This window comes from Lutra lutra, chromosome 6, assembly GCF_902655055.1.
Source record: "Lutra lutra chromosome 6, mLutLut1.2, whole genome shotgun sequence".
NCBI lineage: Eukaryota > Metazoa > Chordata > Mammalia > Carnivora > Mustelidae > Lutra > Lutra lutra.
Window position 1 is genome coordinate 120,862,076 of NC_062283.1, and position 20,792 is coordinate 120,882,867.

The 20,792-nt window shown below is 36.4% G+C and overlaps 1 long non-coding RNA gene across 1 annotated transcript in view; it reads left to right on the forward strand.

The window, feature by feature from the left end:
* Nucleotides 1–20,792, forward strand: part of LOC125102952 (uncharacterized) — a 125,648-nt gene that overhangs the window by 60,515 nt on the left and 44,341 nt on the right. Inside the window, exon 3 of the long non-coding RNA XR_007128240.1 lies at nucleotides 17,340–17,410. This is a non-coding gene — a long non-coding RNA (uncharacterized LOC125102952). The remainder of the gene's footprint in view (nucleotides 1–17,339; nucleotides 17,411–20,792) is intronic.

Sequence of the window (20,792 nt, forward strand, 5' to 3'; positions counted from 1 at the left end):
GGTATGAAGTGATTATATTGTGCTAGGACTTCCCTTGTTGGTATGCCCTTTAAGATGGGAAATGCAGGGTAAGTAAGCTGTAATGCAGAAAATTCTGTAATGTCAAACTTCTGTAATTCTTCCTTCCTCTCTCTTCTTCTCTCCTCCATCTTGAACTCCTTTTCCACCTCATCTTCTCCCTTCCTCTCCTCCTCTTCCTCTTCCTTCTCTTTATCCACTTTCTCCTTCTTTGCTCTTCCTGCTCCAAGTATAACTGTGAAGCTTTCAGTTAGGATTTTGTTACCTAGATGTTGGTAGGAAACAACCTGATAATTATTGGTTTGTGCAAAGTTTGACTAAAAGTTCAACCGTGGAAGGTACATTTGCATTTTCTACCAAGGATTCCTATTAACTCCAGAAGACCTCTCATTGGTTACATTTGTGGAGGCAAATCAAAAATATCGGTGGGATGCCTGGGTGGCTCAGTTGGTTAAGTGGCTGCCTTTGGCTCAGGTCATGATCCCAGTGTCCTGGGATCAAGTCCCACATCGGGCTCCTTGCTCAGCGTGGGGGCCTGCTTCTCCCTCTGCCTCTGCCTGCCATTCTGTCTGCCTGTGCTCACTCTCTCTCTCTGACAAATAAATAAAATCTTTGAAAAAAAAAATATCGGTAAAGCCTTAGAGGGAAGATGTGGAGATTCACTGGGACAGAGGAATGTATTAAAGAGAATTCTTTTGGTTGAAAGTGCAGTAATTCAAGCCAACTTGAGAAAATCATGAACACTTATTAGTTCATGCAATCCTAGCTGGATCCAGTAGCTCAACCATGTAATCAAGAATCTATCTCAATGCAAATCACAACTACAATGAGATATCTCCTCACACCCATTAAGATGGCTCCTGTCAAAACAAATAAACAAACAAACAAAAACAACACAAAAAATAACAAGATGACCATGTGGAAAAATTGGAACCCTTATATACTGTTAGTGGGATTGTAAAATTTTGTAATGGCTATGGAAAGCAGTGTGGTGATTCTTCAAAAAGTTACAATTAGAGGGGCGCCTGGGTGGCTCAGTGGGTTAAAGCCTCTGCCTTCGGCTCAGGTCATGATCGCAGGGTCCTGGGATCGAGCCCCACATCGGGCTCTCTGCTCAGCGGGGAACCCGCTTCCTCCTCTCTCTCTCTGCCTGCCTCACTGCCTACCTGTAATCTCTATCTGTCAAATAAATAATAAAATCTTAAAAAAAAAAGTTACAATTAGAACTACCATGATCCAGCAATCCCATTTCTTGATATATATCCAAAGGAATTGAGAGCAGAGTCTTGAAGAGATATTTATATGTATCCATGTTCATAGTATTAGTCACAATAGTCAAGAGGCAGAAACATCACCTATGTTATTGATGATAAATCGATAAAGAAAATGTATCTATATACAGTGGAATACTATTCAGCCTGAAAAATAAAGGAAATCCTGTCACTTACTACAACACAGATGAAGCTTGAGGACATTAAGCTAAGTGAAAATAAGCCAGTCACAGAAAGATTTCTATTGTATGATTCCACTTATCTGAGGTACTAAAAATAGTCAAATTCATATAAACAGAAAGTAGAATGTTAATTACTAGGGGCTGGGAGGAGGGAGGAAAGGGGAATTATTGTTTAATGCTTTATAGAGTTTTAGTTTGTAAGATGTAAGAGTCCTAGAGATCTTATGAATATGTGAATATACTCAACACTAGTATGTAAACAATGTGAATCATTTAATACTACTGGTATAGTTAAACATTTTCAAGGCGGTAAATTTTCTGTTATGTATTTTGCCACAATTAAAAATTTTTTAAGTAATTTTAAAAAAGAGTTTAACTCTTACTGACTTTAGTTCTATGCAAGTCTCTTCCATTCAGTAACTGGATAGGTGCTAGCCTTCCAATATACATGTTCTTTAAAGCTCATTGTTCTAGAAACAAAGAGAACATCTTTCCTGATAACTTATGGAAAAGCTCAGGAGTGGAACTGATTGAGACACATGGACTGGGAGAGTGGGAGCTGATACAATCCCTCCAGAACCCCATGTAGCAACATTACTATGGGATGAGGAATGGTTCTTACAAGAACTTAAATCTGCTCCTGAAGCCTGTCTTCAAGGGGACAATTCTATCATGGTAGGAAATAGGACCAAAACCTTGAGTTTTCTGAGATGTGAATGATCTTGCTTTTGATAGTCATTTCCCTATTTTTCCTTTCCAAAGTGCCATAGTTTTTAATGGTTTTTAGTTATCCCCTTTAACTTTCAAGAGAACATGAACATTTATTAAACAAATCATTCTGAGTACTTGTTTGTGTCAGACACTGTACTGAGAGCTAGGAATTAGGGATTTGGTTTAAAAGCCATAGCCCTGTGAAATGTATTCTGTTGGAGTACAAGAACAAGTAAATTAATATATGTACTAATATAAGTGAATTATATATATATATATGTGTGTATATATATATATATGTGAATTTATATAGTTAAATGTGTATATGTACAATATAGTACAATATCATAATGGGCTTTGGTAGAAACACGAACAGAGAGTTAGGAGAGCACATAAGAGGGATGCCTCACTCAGCCAGGGAGTGGGGAAATGAGGAGGATGGGGAAAGAGAAATGGATGTGGGATATTTAGATTATTCTTATGTAAGAGTTCCAAAGCAGGCAAGAGAGAAGTTTGAAAGCGAAGTTTGAAATGAAAGGACATTTCAGATATTGTGTGCAAGTAATGGGGAAGTAAGAGTGCAAATCATATTCAAGTATCTTCAAATGATTTAATACGATTAGAATGTGGAAAATAGGGGTGCCTGGGTGGCTCAGTGGGTTAAAGCCTCTGCCTTCGGCTCAGGTCATGATTCTGGGGTCCTGGAATGGAGTTCCGCATCAGGCTCTCTGCTCCATGGGAGCCTGCTTCCCCTCTCTCTCTGCCTGCCTCTCTGTCTGCTTGGGGATCTCTCTCTCTCTCTGTCAAATAAATAAATAAAATCCTAAAAAAAAAAAAAAAAAAAAAAAAAAGAACATGGAAAATGAGGGAAGCGAGATCCAGAAGACAAGATCCAGACCGTACTCTAAGAAAAAGCAGCACAGAATTTATTCTGAAAGTTCTGACAATTCACTCAAGGCAGAAATCCTAAGGAACATCAAATGATAAATAATTATTTAGGAGTTTAGGGGAGTGACATAATCAATCTGCAATTCCATGGAAAAGATAGTGAAACCGGACAGATGCTTTCTGATTCCAGATTGTTCTTCATCTACAGGTTCTCTTTGTTATAACCACATTGAATCTTACTGGACTTCTGCACAGTTAATGGAAATGGCAGTGTAAACCCAAGTTCAGTGTCAGATTCTAGCACTTCTTCGTATCTAAACTAGGCTTCTAAAACATACAAATAAGACCACGGTCACTCAGCTTTAAATATGGAGCTTTAAAAATACAAAATCCTTTATAATTTGGTCTTCATCAATGTATTCCCATCTGTCTTTAATTGTGTCTTTACATTATATACTTTAGATGACTTAAATTTACTTAAAAGAATGCTTCCTCATACAGTTTCAAGGAATTATTATTCGAGCTCCTTTATTTTCAGTGATAACAGCATTCTCTGGTCACTCTCCTGTGAACGTATACATTAATATGTACTTAAAATATTGAAAATGAAACCAGGTGGAAAATTTTCAGTAACATTTAACTTTGATAACTTAATATGTTATATTAAGAGACAGAGACTAAAAGAATTATTCCATTGATCCATAGAAGGTCAGGCCATTCATGAGCCAAAAATTCTGGCAAAAAGTTTAAATTGGTATTCTTTATTTGATCTTTCAGAAGGTTTTGATCATTTAATATGTGGTGGGATTTATATGACTTGATAACTTATTGGTTTTCAAACCTTAAATTGGTTACTTATTGAGCATGGTAGATATAATGTGTTTTTCATCAATATACTGTATCATAAATCTGCAGTTTTTTGCTATTTACTTTAAAATCAGCAAAGCAAGCAAAATGCTATGATAATAGTTTATATAGTCAGCATCAGCCTTCCATACTGGTCAGAGATTGAATATATCTTTCTATTTGGGATTGGGTAAAATGTACATAAACTGAGAATCCCTATTCAATTAGATCTTTGTTACAAAGTTTCTAAAATGGCATTATCAATAGCATCTCATCTGTGATAATCATGAAAAAGCAATACTATTTGCCCACGATTAGTGCAGTAATTAAACCAGTAAGAATTTAAGTCTGAACTTGCAATTTTAATACGGCAAGTTCTACTGAAATTCAGTTCTTAAAATACATCTAAAAACAAGAAGCAAAAATATAAGTAAGGTGTGCTTTAGAAACTCACCATCTTAATATTTTGGTTATTTTCTGAAATAAAGCTTTAAGGTAAAAAGTCTGGAGAGATTGGTTCAAACACTCATATTTGCTACAAAAACAACCTAAAATTAACTGCCTCTTAAGTCTTTATCAGTGACAGCATTAGTTTTTTTCAATTTCCAGGACAGAGTACAATTTCAAAAATAAATAAATTTTTAATTTATTTTGCTTTTGTCACTCAGGAGCTTGTATTTAGAATAGACGAAACTCATTCTGTGAAAAACTGCATCTCTATTTCAGGTTAGTATCTTCTATTTAAATATATTATTTAATCAAGGGGTACAAATTAAGAAATATGCTGCAGTTCTTCTACTTGATGTGCATAACCAATTACATCAGCATTCAGTAAGACAGAGATTCCTGTTAAAGGGTTAACAAAGAGACATTGATGAATTCTGGCTTCGTGATTCTTACCTCCACTGTATTGCAAATATAAAGAGGAAAAATAGGTCAAATAACTATGTTTTCTCTTATTAGTTACTCATTTCACTTTAATTCACAGTGAATTTCACATACTGTGAAATGTCAAAAGCAACCTTAGATTGTTTCATGCAGTAATGATATAGTTAAGCAGTTCCTTTAAATAAATGTGTCAAGTTTCATTCATCTTAGATCCAGACGATATGAGAAAACTTCACATTCTCATGGGGGATGATGGGTGGAAGAAAAATTACTCATTCCAGTTGCACTGATGATAAACACAGATGAGAGTCAGAATCTCGGATTTTAGCTAAAATGGATTCCTACAGTGAAAGAACAGAATTGGGGATAATAAAAATACTGATAAAATATTAAAAGTGAAAGCACTCTTAATAATCATCAATGATTCCTATCCTAACCACAGGTTATCATGTGTATTCATGCCAATCATGTCAATGAGACTGAGCCATGCTCAGTTTCAAACAAGAAATTTGCAATTTTCAAATTGTTGCATAAAATGTATTTTTTTTAGAAAACATCTGATTTCTGTACCCAAAATGGGTTTAAAATAATACTAAACAGTGATGAAAGTGAACGCCTCAACCATTAATTTATTCTCTTAATTCACCTCCCTGACCAGGCCCCCTTTCATATATTTTATCTTTCTGAAATTTGATCTTTGGGAGATTAGCAGGTAACACACTGAGCCAGAAAGAGCACCTTTTCCTAGAGACTGGAAGAACAAAGTTCCACATGAAACCATGCAGGATAGTAGCTGATTTGAACTATAGGGTCCTGTTGTTGTTAGGAAACTACTGATTAATTAGGAATTCTAATGCCATTATACATTCATCTTATATTTCCCTGACCAAACCTATTGTCTAGTTGTCTACTCTTCAAGTCCAGTTTAGGCAATAGTCTAAGAAAGATTACAATCATAAGCTACTATGGTAGCTTTTAAATTGGAAAAATGAAGAAACACTATCTGAATCCACTGCCTTATTTTTTCACAGAGAAGGAGCTGTGAGCATCACCCCAAAAAATAGAGGCTGATTTATAATTTACATCCCATTCAAAACATCCGCCCCAGACCAATTAGGAATCCTTCTCCTACTACCTCCAGGGCTATTTTTTTTTTTTTAAGATTTTTATTTATTTGACAGACAGAGATGACAAGTAGGCAAAGAGGCAGGCAGAAAGAGAGGAAGGGAAGCAGGCTTCCCGCTGAGCAGAGAGCCCAAAGCGGGGCTCGATCCCAGGACCCTGGGATCATGACCTGAGCTGAAGGCAGAGGCTTTAACCCACTGAGCCACCCAGGAGCCCCTCCAGGGCTACTTTTGCACACAGCAGTGTGAAAGTCCAAGAGAGGTCTGTATCCGTTGTCTATCCATCAAGCCCTTTCCTTATCAGGAAGTGGGCCAATGTAAGTAGAAAGTGTTGCCCAGAATATCCTCAAGGTTACAAATCATTTAGCAAAGATAATAAGCAATGTCTCAGCCAAGGATGATGGCATGGCCAGAGAGGCCATCAGAAAGAGATAATTCTATAGGCTTAAAAAAAAAAATAACAGCAAAGATTCATTTGTTTTTTTGGTGCAGGAGACATAAAAATGCTGCTTACTTGAAATCTGACAGATTAATGCCAATAAGATCACCATCAAACTGCTGATTTTTATGTTTTCAAAAATTTGTAGTTCTAATGTTACACATTAAAAACAGTATGAATTTCTTTTAAATGACTGCCTATGAAAGATTTTCTGTAGTAAACGGTGCTGTACTGAGCTTAGACCAGGTCATGAGGGTGGGTTGTTAAATTTGGGGGACTTTCAGTTGTTTAAAATAACTGTCACTAAAAAGCAAATTACATGAACTTAAAATTAACAAACTAAATTAAAATCAAGATAATAAATACTTACAAGCTGTTACTTCCAAATTATTTCACTCTATTTACTGACCTCTCTATATTAGTTACAACTATCATATTGGTATAGCGGAATACTATGTGATGGTGTGCTGCCGTACATCTCTTCACTCTTCGCTCAATGACACTACACTGGTAGCTGGAAATTGGCCATGGTGGGAGTAAGTACACAAAAGGAATCAGAGATACTGAGAATAAGCTGGGTTTGTTTGTTTGTTTTTTTTCCTTCTTCTGGAGAGTTGTTTATTCGACACAGAGAGAGATCACAAGTAGGCAGAGAGGCAGGCAGAGAGAGAAAGGGGGAAGCAGGTTCCCCGGTGAGCAGAAAGCCCGATGCGGGGCTTGATCCCAGGAACCTGGGATCATGACCTGAGCTGAAGACAGAGGCTTAACCCACTGAGCCACCCAGGCTCCCCGGGAAAGTTTTATGATTTTAAAATTAAGAAATCTCTTCAGCTCACAAGAAACCACTTCCTTAAAGAAATGCAACAATACAATTTAATGCAATTCAATATGTGACTTTACTCCATCACATAACTTTTTTTTTTAATTTATTATTATTTTTAATAAATATATAATGTATTTTTATCCCCAGGGGTACAGGTCTGTGAATCGCCAGGTTTACACACTTCACAGCAATCACCATAGCACATACCCTTCCCAATGTCCATAACCAGCCCCCTCTCCCGACCCCCATGCCCCCAGCAACCCTCAGTATGTTTTGTGAGATTAAGAGTCACTTATGGTTTGTCTCTCTCCCGATCCCATCTCGTTTCATTTATTCTTCTCCCACCACCCTAACCCCCCATGTTGCATCTCCACTTTCTCATATCAGGGAGATCATGTAATAGTTGTGTTTCTCCGATTGACTTATTTCACGAAGCATGATACCCTCTAGTTCCATCCATGTAGTCGCAAATGGCAAGATTTCACTTCTTTTGATGGCTGCATAGTATTCCATTGTGTATATACACCACATCATCTTTATCCATTCATCTGTTGATGGACATCTAGGTTCTTTCCATAGTTTGGCTATTATAGACATTGGTGCTATAAACATTTGGGTGCATGTGCCCCTTCGGATCACTACGTTTGTATCTTTAGGGTAAATACCCAGTAGTGTAATTGCTGGGTCATAGGGTAGCTCTATTTTCAACATTTTGAGGAACCTCCATGCTGTTTTCCAGAGTGGTTGCACCAGCTTGCATTCCCACCAACAGTGTAGGAGGGTTCCCCTTTCTCCGCATCCTCGCCAGCATCTGTCATTTCCTGACTTGTTAATTTTAGCCATTCTGACCAGTGTGAGGTGGTATCTCATTGTGGTTTTGATTTGTATTTCCCTGATGCCGAGTGATGTGGAGCACTTTTTCATGTGTCTGTTGGCCATCTGGATGTTGTTTTTGCAGAAATGTCTGTTCATGTCCTCTGCCCATTTCTTGATTAGATTATTTGTTCTTTGGGTATTGAGTTTGCTAAGTTCTTTATAGATTTTGTACACTAGCCCTTTATCTGATATGTCATTGGCAAATATCTTCTCCCATTCTGTCAGTTGTCTTTTGGTTTTGTTCACTGTTTCCTTTGCTGTGCAAAAGCTTTTGATCTTGATGAAATCCCAATAGTTCATTTTTGCCCTTGCTTCCCTTGCCTTTGGCGATGTTCCTAGGAAGATGTTGCAGCGGCTGAGGTCGAAGAGGTTGTTGCCTGTGTTCTCCTCAAGGATTTTGATGGATTCCTTTCTCACATTGAGGTCCTTCATCCATTTTGAGTCTATTTTCCTATGTGGTGTAAGGAAATGGTCTAATTTCATTTTTCTGCATGTGGCCATCCAATTTTCCCAACACCATTTATTGAAGAGGCTGTCTTTTTTCAATTGGACATTCTTTCCTGCTTTGTCGAATATTGGTTGACCATAGAGTTGAGGGTCTATTTCTGGGCTTTCTATTCTGTTCCATTGATCTATGTGTCTGTTTTTGTGCCAGTACCCTACTGTCTCGATGATGACAGCTTTGTAATAGAGCTTGAAGTCCGGAATTGTGATGCCATCAACTTTGGCTTTCTTTTTCAACATTCCTTTGGCTATTTGAGGTCTTTTCTGGTTCCATATAAATTTTAGGATTATTTCTTCCATTTCTTTGAAAAAAATGGGTGGGATTTTGATAGGGACTGCATTAAATGTGTAGATTACTTTAGGTAGCATAGACATTTTCACAATATTTGTTCTTCGAATCCAGGAGCATGGAACATTTTTCCATTTCTTTGTGTCTTCCTCAATTTCTTTCATGAGTACTTTATAGTTTTCTGAGTATAGATTCTTAGCCTCTTTGGTTAGGTTTATTCCTAAGTATCTTATACTTTTGGGTGCAATTGTAAATGGGATTGACTCCTTAATTTCTCTTTCTTCTATCTTGTTGTTGGTGTAGAGAAATGCAACTGATTTCTGTGCATTGATTTTATATCCTGACACTTTAGTAAATTCCTGTACAAGTTCTAGCAGTTTTGGAGTGGAGTCTTTTGGGTTTTCCACATATGGTATCATATCATCTGTGAAGAGTGATAGTTTGACTTCTTCTTTGCAGATTTGGATGCCTTTAATTTCTTTTTGTTGTCTGATTGCTGAGGCTAGGACTTCTAGTACTATGTTGAATAACAATGGTGATAATGGACATCCCTGGCGTGTTCCTGACCTTAGTGGAAAAGCTTTCAGTTTTTCTCCCTTGAGAATGATATTTGTGGTGGGTTTTTCATAGATGGCTTTGATAATATTGAGGTATGTGCCCTCTATCCCTATACTTTGAAGAGTTTTGATCAGGACAGAATGCTGTACTTTGTCAAATGCTTTTTCAGCATCTATGGAGAGTATCATATGGTTCTTGTTCTTTCTTTTATTAATGTGTTGTATCACATTGATTGATTTGTGGATGTTGAATGAACCTTGTAGCCCTGGAATAAATCCCACTTGGTCATGGTGAATAATCCTTTTAATGTACTGTTGAATCCTATTGGCTAGTATTTTGGTGAGAATTTTTGCATCTGTGTTCATCAAGGATATTGGTCTGTAATTCTCTTTTTTGATGGGATCCTTGTCTGGTTTTGGGATCAAGGTGATGCTGACTTCATAAAATGAGTTTGGAAGTTTTCCTTCCATTTCTATTTTTTGGAACAGTTTCAAGAGAATAGGAATTAGTTCTTCTTTAAATGTTTGGTAGAATTCCCCTGGGGAGCTGTCTGGCCCTGGGCTTTTGTTTGTTTGGAGATTTTTGATGACTGTTTCAATCTCCTTACTGGTTTTGGGTCTTGTTCAGGTTTTCTATTTCTTCCTGGTTCAGTTGTGGTAGTTTATATGTCTCTAGAAATGTATCCATTTCTTCCAGATTGTCAAATTTGTTGGCATAGAATTGCTCATAGTATGTTCTTATAATCGTTTGTATTTCTTTGGTGTTAGCTGTGATCCCTCCTCTTTCATTCATGATTTTATTTATTTGGGTCCTTTCTCTTTTCTTTTTGATAGGTCGGGCCAGGGGTTTTTCAATCTTATTAATTCTTTCAAAGAACCACCTCCTAGTTTCATTGATTTGTTCTATTGTTTTTTGGGTTTCTATTTCATTGATTTCTGCGCTGATCTTTATGATTTCTCTTCTCCTGCTGGGTTTAGGGTTTCTTTCTTGTTCTTTCTCCAGCTCCTTTAGGTATAGGGTTAGGTTGTGTATTTGAGACCTTTCTTGTTTCTTGAGAAAGGCTTGTACCACTGTATATTTTCCTCTCAGGACTGCCTTTGCTGTGTCCCACAGATTTTGAACCGTTGTGTTTTCATTATCATTTTTTTCCATGAATTTTTTCAATTCTTCTTTAATTTCCTGGTTGACCCATTCATTCTTTAGAAGGATGCTGTTTAGTCTCCATGTATTTGGGTTCTTTCCAAATTTCCTCTTGTGATTGAGTTCTAGCTTCAGAGCATTGTGGTCTGAAAATATGCAGGGAATGATCCCTAACTTTTGATACTGATTGAGACTTGATTAGGACACAGGATGTGATCTATTCTGGAGAATGTTCCATGTGCATTAGAGAAGAATGTGTATTCTGTTGCTTTGGGATGAAATGTTCTGAATATATCTGTGATGTCCATCTGGTCCAGTGTGTCATTTAAGGCCTTGATTTCCTTGTTGATCTTTTGCTTGGATGATCTGTCCATTTCAGTGAGGGGAGTGTTAAAGTCCCCTACTATTATTGGATTATTGTCAATGTGTTTCTTTGATTTTGTTATTAATGGGTTTTTATAGTTGGCTCCTCCCGTGTTAAGGGCATAGATATTTAAAATTGTTAGATCTTCTTGTTGGACAGACCCTTTGAGTATGATATAGTGTCCTTCCTCATCTCTTATTATAGTCTTTGACTTAAAATCTAATTGATCTGATATAAGGATTGCCACCCCAGCTTTCTTCTGATGTCCATTAGCATGGTAAATTCTTTTCCACCCCCTCAGTTTAAATCTGGAGGTGTCTTCAGGTCTAAAATGAGTTTCTTGTAGGCAACATATTGATGGGTTTTTTTTTTTTTTTAATCCATTCTGATACCCTGTGTCTTTTGATTGGGGCGTTTAGCCCATTAACATTCAGGGTAACTATTGAGAGATACGAATTTAGTGTCATTGTATTGCCTGTAAGGTGACTGTTACTGTATATTGTCTCTGTTCCTTTCTGATCTACTACTTTTAGGATCTCTCTTTGCTTAGAGGACCCCTTTCAATATTTCCTGTAGAGCTGGTTTGGTGTTTGCAAATTCTTTCAGTTTTTGTTTGTCCTGGAAGCTTTTTATCTCTCCTTCTATTTTCAATGATAGTCTAGCTGGATATAGTATTCTTGGCTGCATGTTTTTCTTGTTTAGTGCTCTGAATATCTCATGCCAGTTCTTTCTGGCCTGGCAGGTCTCTGTTGATAAGTCTGCTGCCAATCTAATATTTTTACCATTGTATGTTACAGACTTCTTTTCCCGGGCTGCTTTCAGGATTTTCTCTTTGTCACTAAGACTTGTAAATTTTACTATTAGGTGACAGGGTGTGGACCTATTCTTGTTGATTTTGAGGGGGGTCTCTGTACCTCCTGGATTTTGATGCTTTTCCTTTTGCCATATCAGGAAAATTCTCTCCAATAATTCTCTCTAATATACCTTCTGCTCCCCTCTCTTTCTTCTTCTTCTGGAATCCCAATTATTCTAATGTTGTGTTGTCTTCTGGTGTCACTTATCTCTCGAATTCTCCCCTCGTGGTCCAGTAGCTGTTTGTCCCTCTTTTGCTCAGTTCCTTTATTCTCTGTCATTTGGTCTTCTATATCACTAAGTCTTTCTTCTGCCTCATTTATCCTAGCAGTAAGAGCCTCCATTTTTGATTGCACCTCATTAATAGCTTTTTTTATTTCAACTTGGTTAGATTTTAGTTCTTTTATTTCTCCAGAAAGGGCTTTTATCTCTCCAGAGAGCGTTTCTCTAATATCTTCTATGGCTTTTTCAAGCCTGGCTAGAACCTTGAGAATCGTCATTTTGAACTCTAGATCTGACATATTACCAATATCAGTATTGATTAGGTCCCTAGCCTTTGGTACTGCCTCTTGTTCTTTTTTTTTTTTTTTTTTTTTTTTTTGGTGAGTTTTTTGGCCTTGTCATTTTGTTCAGATAAGAGTCTGAACCCAGTCTTATACCTGCGAGCTCTGTGACACTCAGACACCCCTGATCCTTCCGTGACCTCGTGGGATCTGGAACCACCCTGATCCCGCGTGGGCTTCACACCCGTTTAGCCTCTGGAGCGATGTCTCTCAGTGGAGCAGACTTTTAAAAGTCTTGATTTAGTGCTCCGTTGCTCCGCCGCTTGCCAGGAGCCGGCCTCTCCCCCCGCAGCCTATCTTCCCATTGCTTTGGATTCACTTCTCCGCTGGTCCTACCTTTCAGAAAGTGGTTGATTCTCTGTTTCTAGAATTGCTGTTCTTCTCTTCCATCTCCTGTTGGATATGTAGGTGTTTGCAATGGTTTGATAAGCTATCTAGCTGATCTCCTGCTACCTGATGTAGTCTCAGCCTGCTACTTCTCCACCATCTTGACTCCTCCTCCTCCATCACATAACTTCTTATACAACTTCTTTAATAATAAGTTTTAGCTTGAAGTTAATGCAGAGATTGGGTAAAGCAAATTTAAACACAAAATTTAAGTACCTAGAGAAAAACTAGTTTTCTTTTCTTTTTTTCTTTATTCATGAGTGTTACTGGAAAGTTAATTATTTCTTATGATAAGGTACATTTAGGAAGCAGATATAGTAGTAATGACTGAAATTTTTTGCTAACGTCCAGTGATTTAGTCATAGTATGTCTATGGAAATGGAAGTATTTAAAATAACAATCATAATGTTCTTCCAAACAACAAAAGCTTTGCTATATTTTTTAAATAAAATATTTATTGTTATGAGTTAGAAGCTGGACTTCCTAACCTGTTTATGTAACTGGGAATAATAATTGTTTCTAAAATTAATTATATATTTTTGCATAAGAATTTTATCCTGAAGACACCTGGGTAGCTCAGTCAGTTAAGCATCTGTCTTTGGCTCAGGTCATGATTCCAGAGTCCTAGGATTGAGCCCCATGTCAGGCTCCCTGCTTGGTGGGGAACCTGCTTCTCCCTCTGCCTGCTGCTCTCCTTGCTTGTATTCTCTCCCTGTGTGTCAAATAAATAAATAAAATCTTTAAATTAAAAAAAAAATTGTATTCTGGAAGATAATAATTGTGTTAGAGTATTTTGATCTTTTGTTTTTATACTGTGATACTATGATTTGTAAACTCCATTCATTAAGTATATCTATCCCCAAATTTTTAATAATACTAAAGGAGTTCTTTTTTTTATATCTAAGAGAAAACTGGCCAGTAGACTTTTGCTAGAAAAAAAAGCTATATCATATCTAAGGGAACATATATATAATCAAGTCCCTTTCTTCTCCACAAAAAGTGCCATTCTGTATAGTTAAGATTTTTATACTCTCCTACTAAAGCAAAATGACATTTTCACTTCAAAAAAAAATGCCTTTCCTGTGACTAAACAGTCTCATTATGAATGTAAAAACTTCCTTGTGAAATTTTTTAAAATCCAATTGATTACATGGAAAAAGTTGAGTTTTCTACCTAAAACAATGTTCATAATAACAAAGGGCTTTTATTTTAAGCTGATGTTCCTACACTGCAGAGAAGTTTAATTAGGAGTATATTTAATTGGGAGTATGTTTAATTAATTAGGAGTATGAGTCCATCTTACCTGTTGCATAGAAAAGAGTCAATCCTTCTTCTGGTACTGATTTTTACATATGGGGAGAAATGCAATAACTCGTATGATTGCTTCACAAATTTTCTGATTTATAAAAATAAAATTTCCATGCTATTTTATTTTTATGAACTGTCTTTGTATATATATGGAGGTTAATATAAGTAGATAAGGACAAAAGAATCAGCTTCATGGTACATGAGTCACAATATACACAAAGTTGTATACAATAATAGTAATGAATTCCTTTGGAATGATTATTTGAATTCACTTATGCATACTTTTGATGTATAAAACAGGCTTTTGATTTTTAAGCCACACTCTAGTATTTATGAGAAGGTACTGTGCAAATTAGCTGTTAGGTATCCCTTTCTGATGATAAATGAGAGGAAAGAATGGAATAAATTTTAAAAAAAAAGAATGGAGAAATTATGGCAGAAAAAAAAGAAAAACATCTTAACAGAACTTTACTGTTAGTATAAAATTGCTGCCTTTTTTAAAACTTACATTAATATTGCATTTGTATTCATTATGCATTTTGGCATTAATATATATTATGATCACTAATGCCTGATAACAAAGACTGTAGTTTGCTTTGGGTCCAAAACATACTTAAGCAATTTTCTGAGCAACAGGACAATATGCATACCTCTTGAGGGAGAAAAAAAAGGCAAAGGTTCTTAGCTGTAGATTAAAAGCAGATGGTCAATGATCTTTACTGAATATTATAGATGTTACTGGTTGCAAATAATTTGGAACAAATAACAACATATGAGATACAAAAGCCTTCAAAGTCCACATAAAAAGACAATAGAATTTTTGTTTAAAATGATCTGGATAATTTTTATGTTAAAATTAGGAATTTTTATGCATTATTGTATTTTTCTGTAAAGGATCTTGTAGAAGCCATCAGAATACCACAGTATTTAAACCTATTCTTTTTATTCAGTCACACTTGTGTCCATTGTTGGCATTAATCTTTTTTCCTTATTAATGACTTGGAATTCAGACTCAGAATATTGTGTTACCACTGGATAAGTCAGGCATAAGGAACAGAATTCTATTTATAAATGCTTCTGCTGCTAATCTGAAATTAATAGAAAGGAGGTACAGGAAAAGCATATGACAGTCTTATAGAGAAATATTAATGTAGTGAAATATATTTACTTTGCTACCTAAGATGTGACAGTAGTCCCTTAATCTATAAGAATAATCTCTTCTGCTGTAGCAGCAAATAAAAAGAAAGATGCATATTATGGATTCTTTGAGTATCAGCATATCACTCTGCTATAATATATCATGCTTCATTGTGACACATTCCCCCATTTGTCACTTTCTGTCATGTTACTGTATCTCAAAAGACACAACATTGCCCAACCTTTTTTTTTTTTTTAAGTGTAGCAAATGGACACAAAATGTTTGACACTGAAAACAGAACTATTTTAAAACCAAGTAGTCATAGCCAAAAGCTGTTTAAATGGCTATTTCAAGGGCTACCTAGCAGGGAAAGTGGCTATTTAAATGTATATTTGTACAGGCTGAATGTCTAGTAGAAACAAGCATTTCCCCTTCCTTGTGAGCATTTTATTCTTAAACAATGAGAACTCGTTTCCTTCCTATTTGATTGAATTCTAAAAAAGGATTATCTTTTTATTTCTGTTTCCTACCAAACATAGGTTTAACTTTCATCTGTACAAAAATACTAAAATAGTCAAACTGCCTTATCAGCTTTTCTGTTTAAGTATTTCAAGTTAATGTTTTAAAACTGTCCTTTGAAGAAATGCATAAACATATATACATGTATTAAGTACTTAGGACTCCATGTTGGAATTCAGGCAACAGAAGCCACAAGAAATATAGAGGCACCAGCCATCTTGCTGCTATGGCCACAGGGAGCTGGTGCTCTCAGAATCGGTAAACTTCTGCCAAACTTCCACATACATCCACACAGAATAAAATGTAAATGCTTAAGTAAATAGAAAGAAATTGTTAAAATTCACCTACCTTCCCATAAAATCCTAGCCCATGATTCTTTTTGTATAGACTAAGATTTTTCTAGCATCAGTGTCTATCATGACCTAATTTAAGACCTATTTTGAACTGCAACCACATAATTCAGTTTCCTGGAACTTTTGGTAACTCTTTGGGTCAGTACAGAGGAGAGCTCCCAGATTTTGTTCTCCTAGGCTGATCCTGCACTAACGGTGTTGCTAGCTGACATTATCTCCTCTACTGTACCAGGCCCTATGCTAAGGGTTTTGTGTAGAATATTTTGTCATTTCATTATTTAAACTTGATGTTTCTGTGAGGTCACTATTAGTAATTTTTTTGTTGAGGGATACATTGGCTCAGAGAGTTGATCAGAGGCTAAGGTTGTAGCTTCTGCTTTTAAAGCACAGTGATCCCTTAGAAACATCCTTGCAGGCTTTGCAAATTTTTTATTGTTTTTGTTAAATAACATGGCATTCATGCTACATATGTTAATATGTCATATTTATGTAGATGCTAATAACAAAGTGTCAACCTCTAAATGCTTTAATTTGTGTAAATTTGGAATAATGTTTTTTGTTTTCTGCTTATGTAGCTAATAACTATCATAAATAGGATATTTTGGTGAAACTGCCATAAAGAAAAAATTCTATTTGACTCTGGCTTTTGTAATATTTGCGATGTTCAGCTCATTAGAGTCATTTCTCTGTTTGAAGACCTCCAGCCCTCCACATTGCATATAAACTAGGTTCAAACTCTGCCAGGATCTTTGTTACATATATGAAAATATATTTTCTGTTGCTTGTCTTTTAATTATATGTTTATGTGCCATTGGTCTCTGGAATAGCTGAGTTTATCAGCATATTCATGTCATCCTAGTTCTGTGATTTGCTTCAGAAGACCTTCCCTTCCCCCAAGAATGTAAACTTGTGCTAATATAGTTTGTTTTAATAATCCTGTATTTTTATACTTTGTGTGTAACTCTTTCATCTATATCAAAATTTGTTGGGGTATGAATTAAATATACAACTTAATTTTTTTCCAAATTCTTCCTTATCTCTCTCTCTCTTTTTTTTTTAAATAACCGGAAGCCTATACCTCCCACTCCTTATGTCTCCTTATCTTCTAAAAAATTTAGCCAAGTTGGTAATTAGATGTATTTGCACTGTAAACATGAAGTCATTAAACACAATCACAATATGCCTGTGCAAACAAACTGTGACTCATGGGTCAATAAAATACAACTCTCCCCTGTTTATCGCAGCTGTTTTTAAAATAACAACCCAGATAGGCTGAACTTCAAATCTCTCTTTTCTAGGGGGTCTCTGCATGAAGTGAGTCTGGGAAGTCATCAATAGATTTGGAGCCAATCTCAAGTCCTGAAGGAAGGTATGTCATTTTTATGCTCAACCGTCAGATAGGTACAGGAAGAGAATCCTAGAATAAGTCCTTCTGCAGACCAGGAAAACAGGGCTTCCTCGGGTCAGGGGCTCCTGGCAGGTGCTGGTGGAGGCAGGAGCAGCACAGGGATGAGTTTCTATCCCTGGGAAAGTAAAGCAGGATATAAATTGTCTGGGAAACCCAAACAATAAACAGAACAAGGACATGCTTGCCTCATAGCCAAATATAATATACTCAGGCAAGAATTCATATGTGGAACATAAGGAATAGCATGGAGGACTAGCAGGGAAAACTGAATGGGAAGAAATCAGAGAGGGAGACATAACATGAAGGACTCTGGACTCCGGGAAACAAACTGAGGGTTATAGAAGAGAGGAGTATAGGGGAATGGGGTAACCAAGTGATGGTATGAGGGAGGGCACGTGATGTGGTAAGTGCTGGGTGTTATACACAACAGAGGAATCATTGACCACTACATCAAAAACCAACGGTGTATCACAACCCTCTTCCACATGTATCTATTCCTTTAGCACTGTTTCAGACCACTACTTCTTACTTGGAAGTACAAATTTCCTGGATAAGGAGGAAGTGGAAATAGTACCTTTTCACAATATTACAAGGAGTTATTCCTGGACCCTGATGATTTCTACCAGAAGATGAAATAGAAAAACTAGACTTGAGGTTTTTATACCTTTTGTCTTGGGAAACAATTTATAATGAGGCGTTGGGAAAAGTCCTTAATATTTTCGATGTTACTACGTGTTCATTGCTTTCTCTATTTTATCTTTTAAACATTTTTTTTTTCGAGAGTAGTGTCCCCATATAGGTGCTATTATCCTAATTTGAGACATGAAAAAGCAGAGATTCAAAATGGCCATCCAGCAGTAGAGTCAGGATTCCAGACTATGTGTTTCTATCTGCTCAGCTCACACTTTCTCGATTACTCTGCCCTTGTAACTGAGGAAGGAGCTCCTTCCTTTCCCCCCGCATCTCGTCTCTGATAGCTCTTGAGTGGCCTGCTACCCAGAAGACAACAATCTAAATGACTCATTGTGCTGATTTCATTCCCAGCCCTTTCAAAAAAACATTGCTCGGTAAAGAAGAAATATTGGTACCCCCAGTTCTGGTTTTGCATTGTATATTACACTGATCCACCGACCATAACTTCCCATCAGCAGCCTTGCTCAAGGAAACCACCTCATCCTGGCAGATGAGTTTGTTTCATGTCAAACACCAGTGTCAAACATGACCTGGCAGATAACAAGACTGGGGCAAAACTAAAAGGACTTTCTCAGGACTACCAAGATTCTTGGTATTCACATTTCAGGATCCTTCAGTTCCCAGTAAAAAGTCAATATCCTGAAAGCATTCACTACAAAGGCACCACACGTGCTTGCAGTTTGGTTTCCATATATTTTTAGTAGTAAAGCTAAACCTCTCAGGTGCTTGAGAAACCCTATATAATGTGTTTCCTGAGAGTGAAATGTCAGTGTCCTTTAGCTCAAGCGGTAAAACTCACTTGGCATATCGAAACAACTGGCTATTTTTCAGCATGATGCATCATCAAATCCATTGAGAATCACTTGCTTCATTTTCTTCAGAGAATATGTTAGTTTTGTTTTTTGGTTTTGATTTAGTTTGTGTTTCCCCCAGCAGTGACTCCTCAAAGTTTCATGGGATCACAAACTATTTAATTTCTATTCAGAGGGGTTTCTGTTCTAGATATTCACATGGTGCAAATAAAACCCAACACAGTAGGTTTGGAAAGCTGAGTTTTAAGGAACACCTGGTTTAATTTTTAAAGAAAAGAAAAAACATGGTGATTCTTTGTATTTCTTGCATTCATTTGTGTATATTGGATTTCAGGTGCAGAGAAAGGTATAATGACAAGTATCTATGGCTCCTTATTGACTCTTTCCTGCTTCATTCATTCACTCTTCTTATCCCCATTTCCATTCCCTCCCATGCGCAAACATTCAAATGTGTTTTCATCTGCAAACTTTGCATTGTGTGCCATTGGGTTTTTAAGTAGCTATTTTTAAAGTTATATATTTATATTTGTTCCTATGGTGGTTGCTCATAACTTGGGACCTATACTCAGGAATATTTACTCCTAGAATATCTTAAACATACCAATATCCCTTTATCCTCCCAGATGAGACATTTACCTGAGCAGGCTGTCCTGTCCCATCAGTCTCCCTTCACCACAAAGATCTTGATAATTTCTCACTTTTGGGTCCTGGGTTGTTGTGGAATCAATAATACAATTATTTTACAATAAGATATTGTACAATAACACATTGCTACAATAATACACTATTAAGATAGTAACACATGCTACAAGGCACTTGATTATCTTTACTTTCCATATTTCCATCTGGAAGTATCCTCCTGGGACTTTTTTTTTTTCTTTTCTTTTCTTTTTTTTTTTTTTTGAGTTTTTAACCACATTAGTGTTTTTGATACTTGTCTATACAGTCAACTCTAAAACTCTGAGGTCTCGTTCTTTTTGTTTTGTTTTGCCATAGAAAAGCTTCATTGACCTTTGGCTGTACATAAAATTCTAAGTTCAAAGTTTCTTTTCCATTAATACTTTAAAATATGATTTCCTGTTCTTTGTGTATCCAGCATTGCTTTAATAGCAATTGATGATATTCTGATTCTTATTCCTATGTAGGTAATCTGATCTTTCTCTCTGGAAGCTTTTAAAAAATTTTCTGCTTTTCTTTGATGTTCTTAATATCAATATAATATGTCCAGGTGTGGATTTGCTTCCCTACTTCTCCTGTGCAGCAATATGACCGCATTGTATTTGAGGTCATTCATCCAGCTCTATTGTGGAAAACTTATTTTTATTCATTTTTCAAATATCCCCCCTGATAATTCTGCTTTTATTCTCTTATTTTTTCCTTTGTATTTCTATGTCTTTATCCCTTCCTGCTACCTCTGAGAGAGTTCTTCAATTTGGTTTTACAGTGGACTCATTTGTTCTATGTCTGAGAGATGTTCTTTATTTTCTTTTTCAGACCTATTATCTTGTTCATATTTTTCTACTTCATTCTTTTTAATCCCCATCATGTCTTGTTTTTGCTTCAGATTGCTCATATGTTCCCTCATGTTCTTAAGCAGATTGCTGATGTTTCTTTCACATTATTGCTCTATTTCTTTCAGTATTTCTGCTTCAAATGCTGTATACCATCCCCTTTATTGTCCCATTTTATTTCTGAGGTAGCCTCAGAGCCTCTGAGGTCGCTATTTTGTCCTGTGAGTTCCTATTCCTGAAGGTGCTATGGGGAGGTGGTAAGCCCCTAGTCTCCGTCCCACATGAATTTGAGAAGAGGAGAAAGAGTGAGTCTGGGAAAGAGAACCC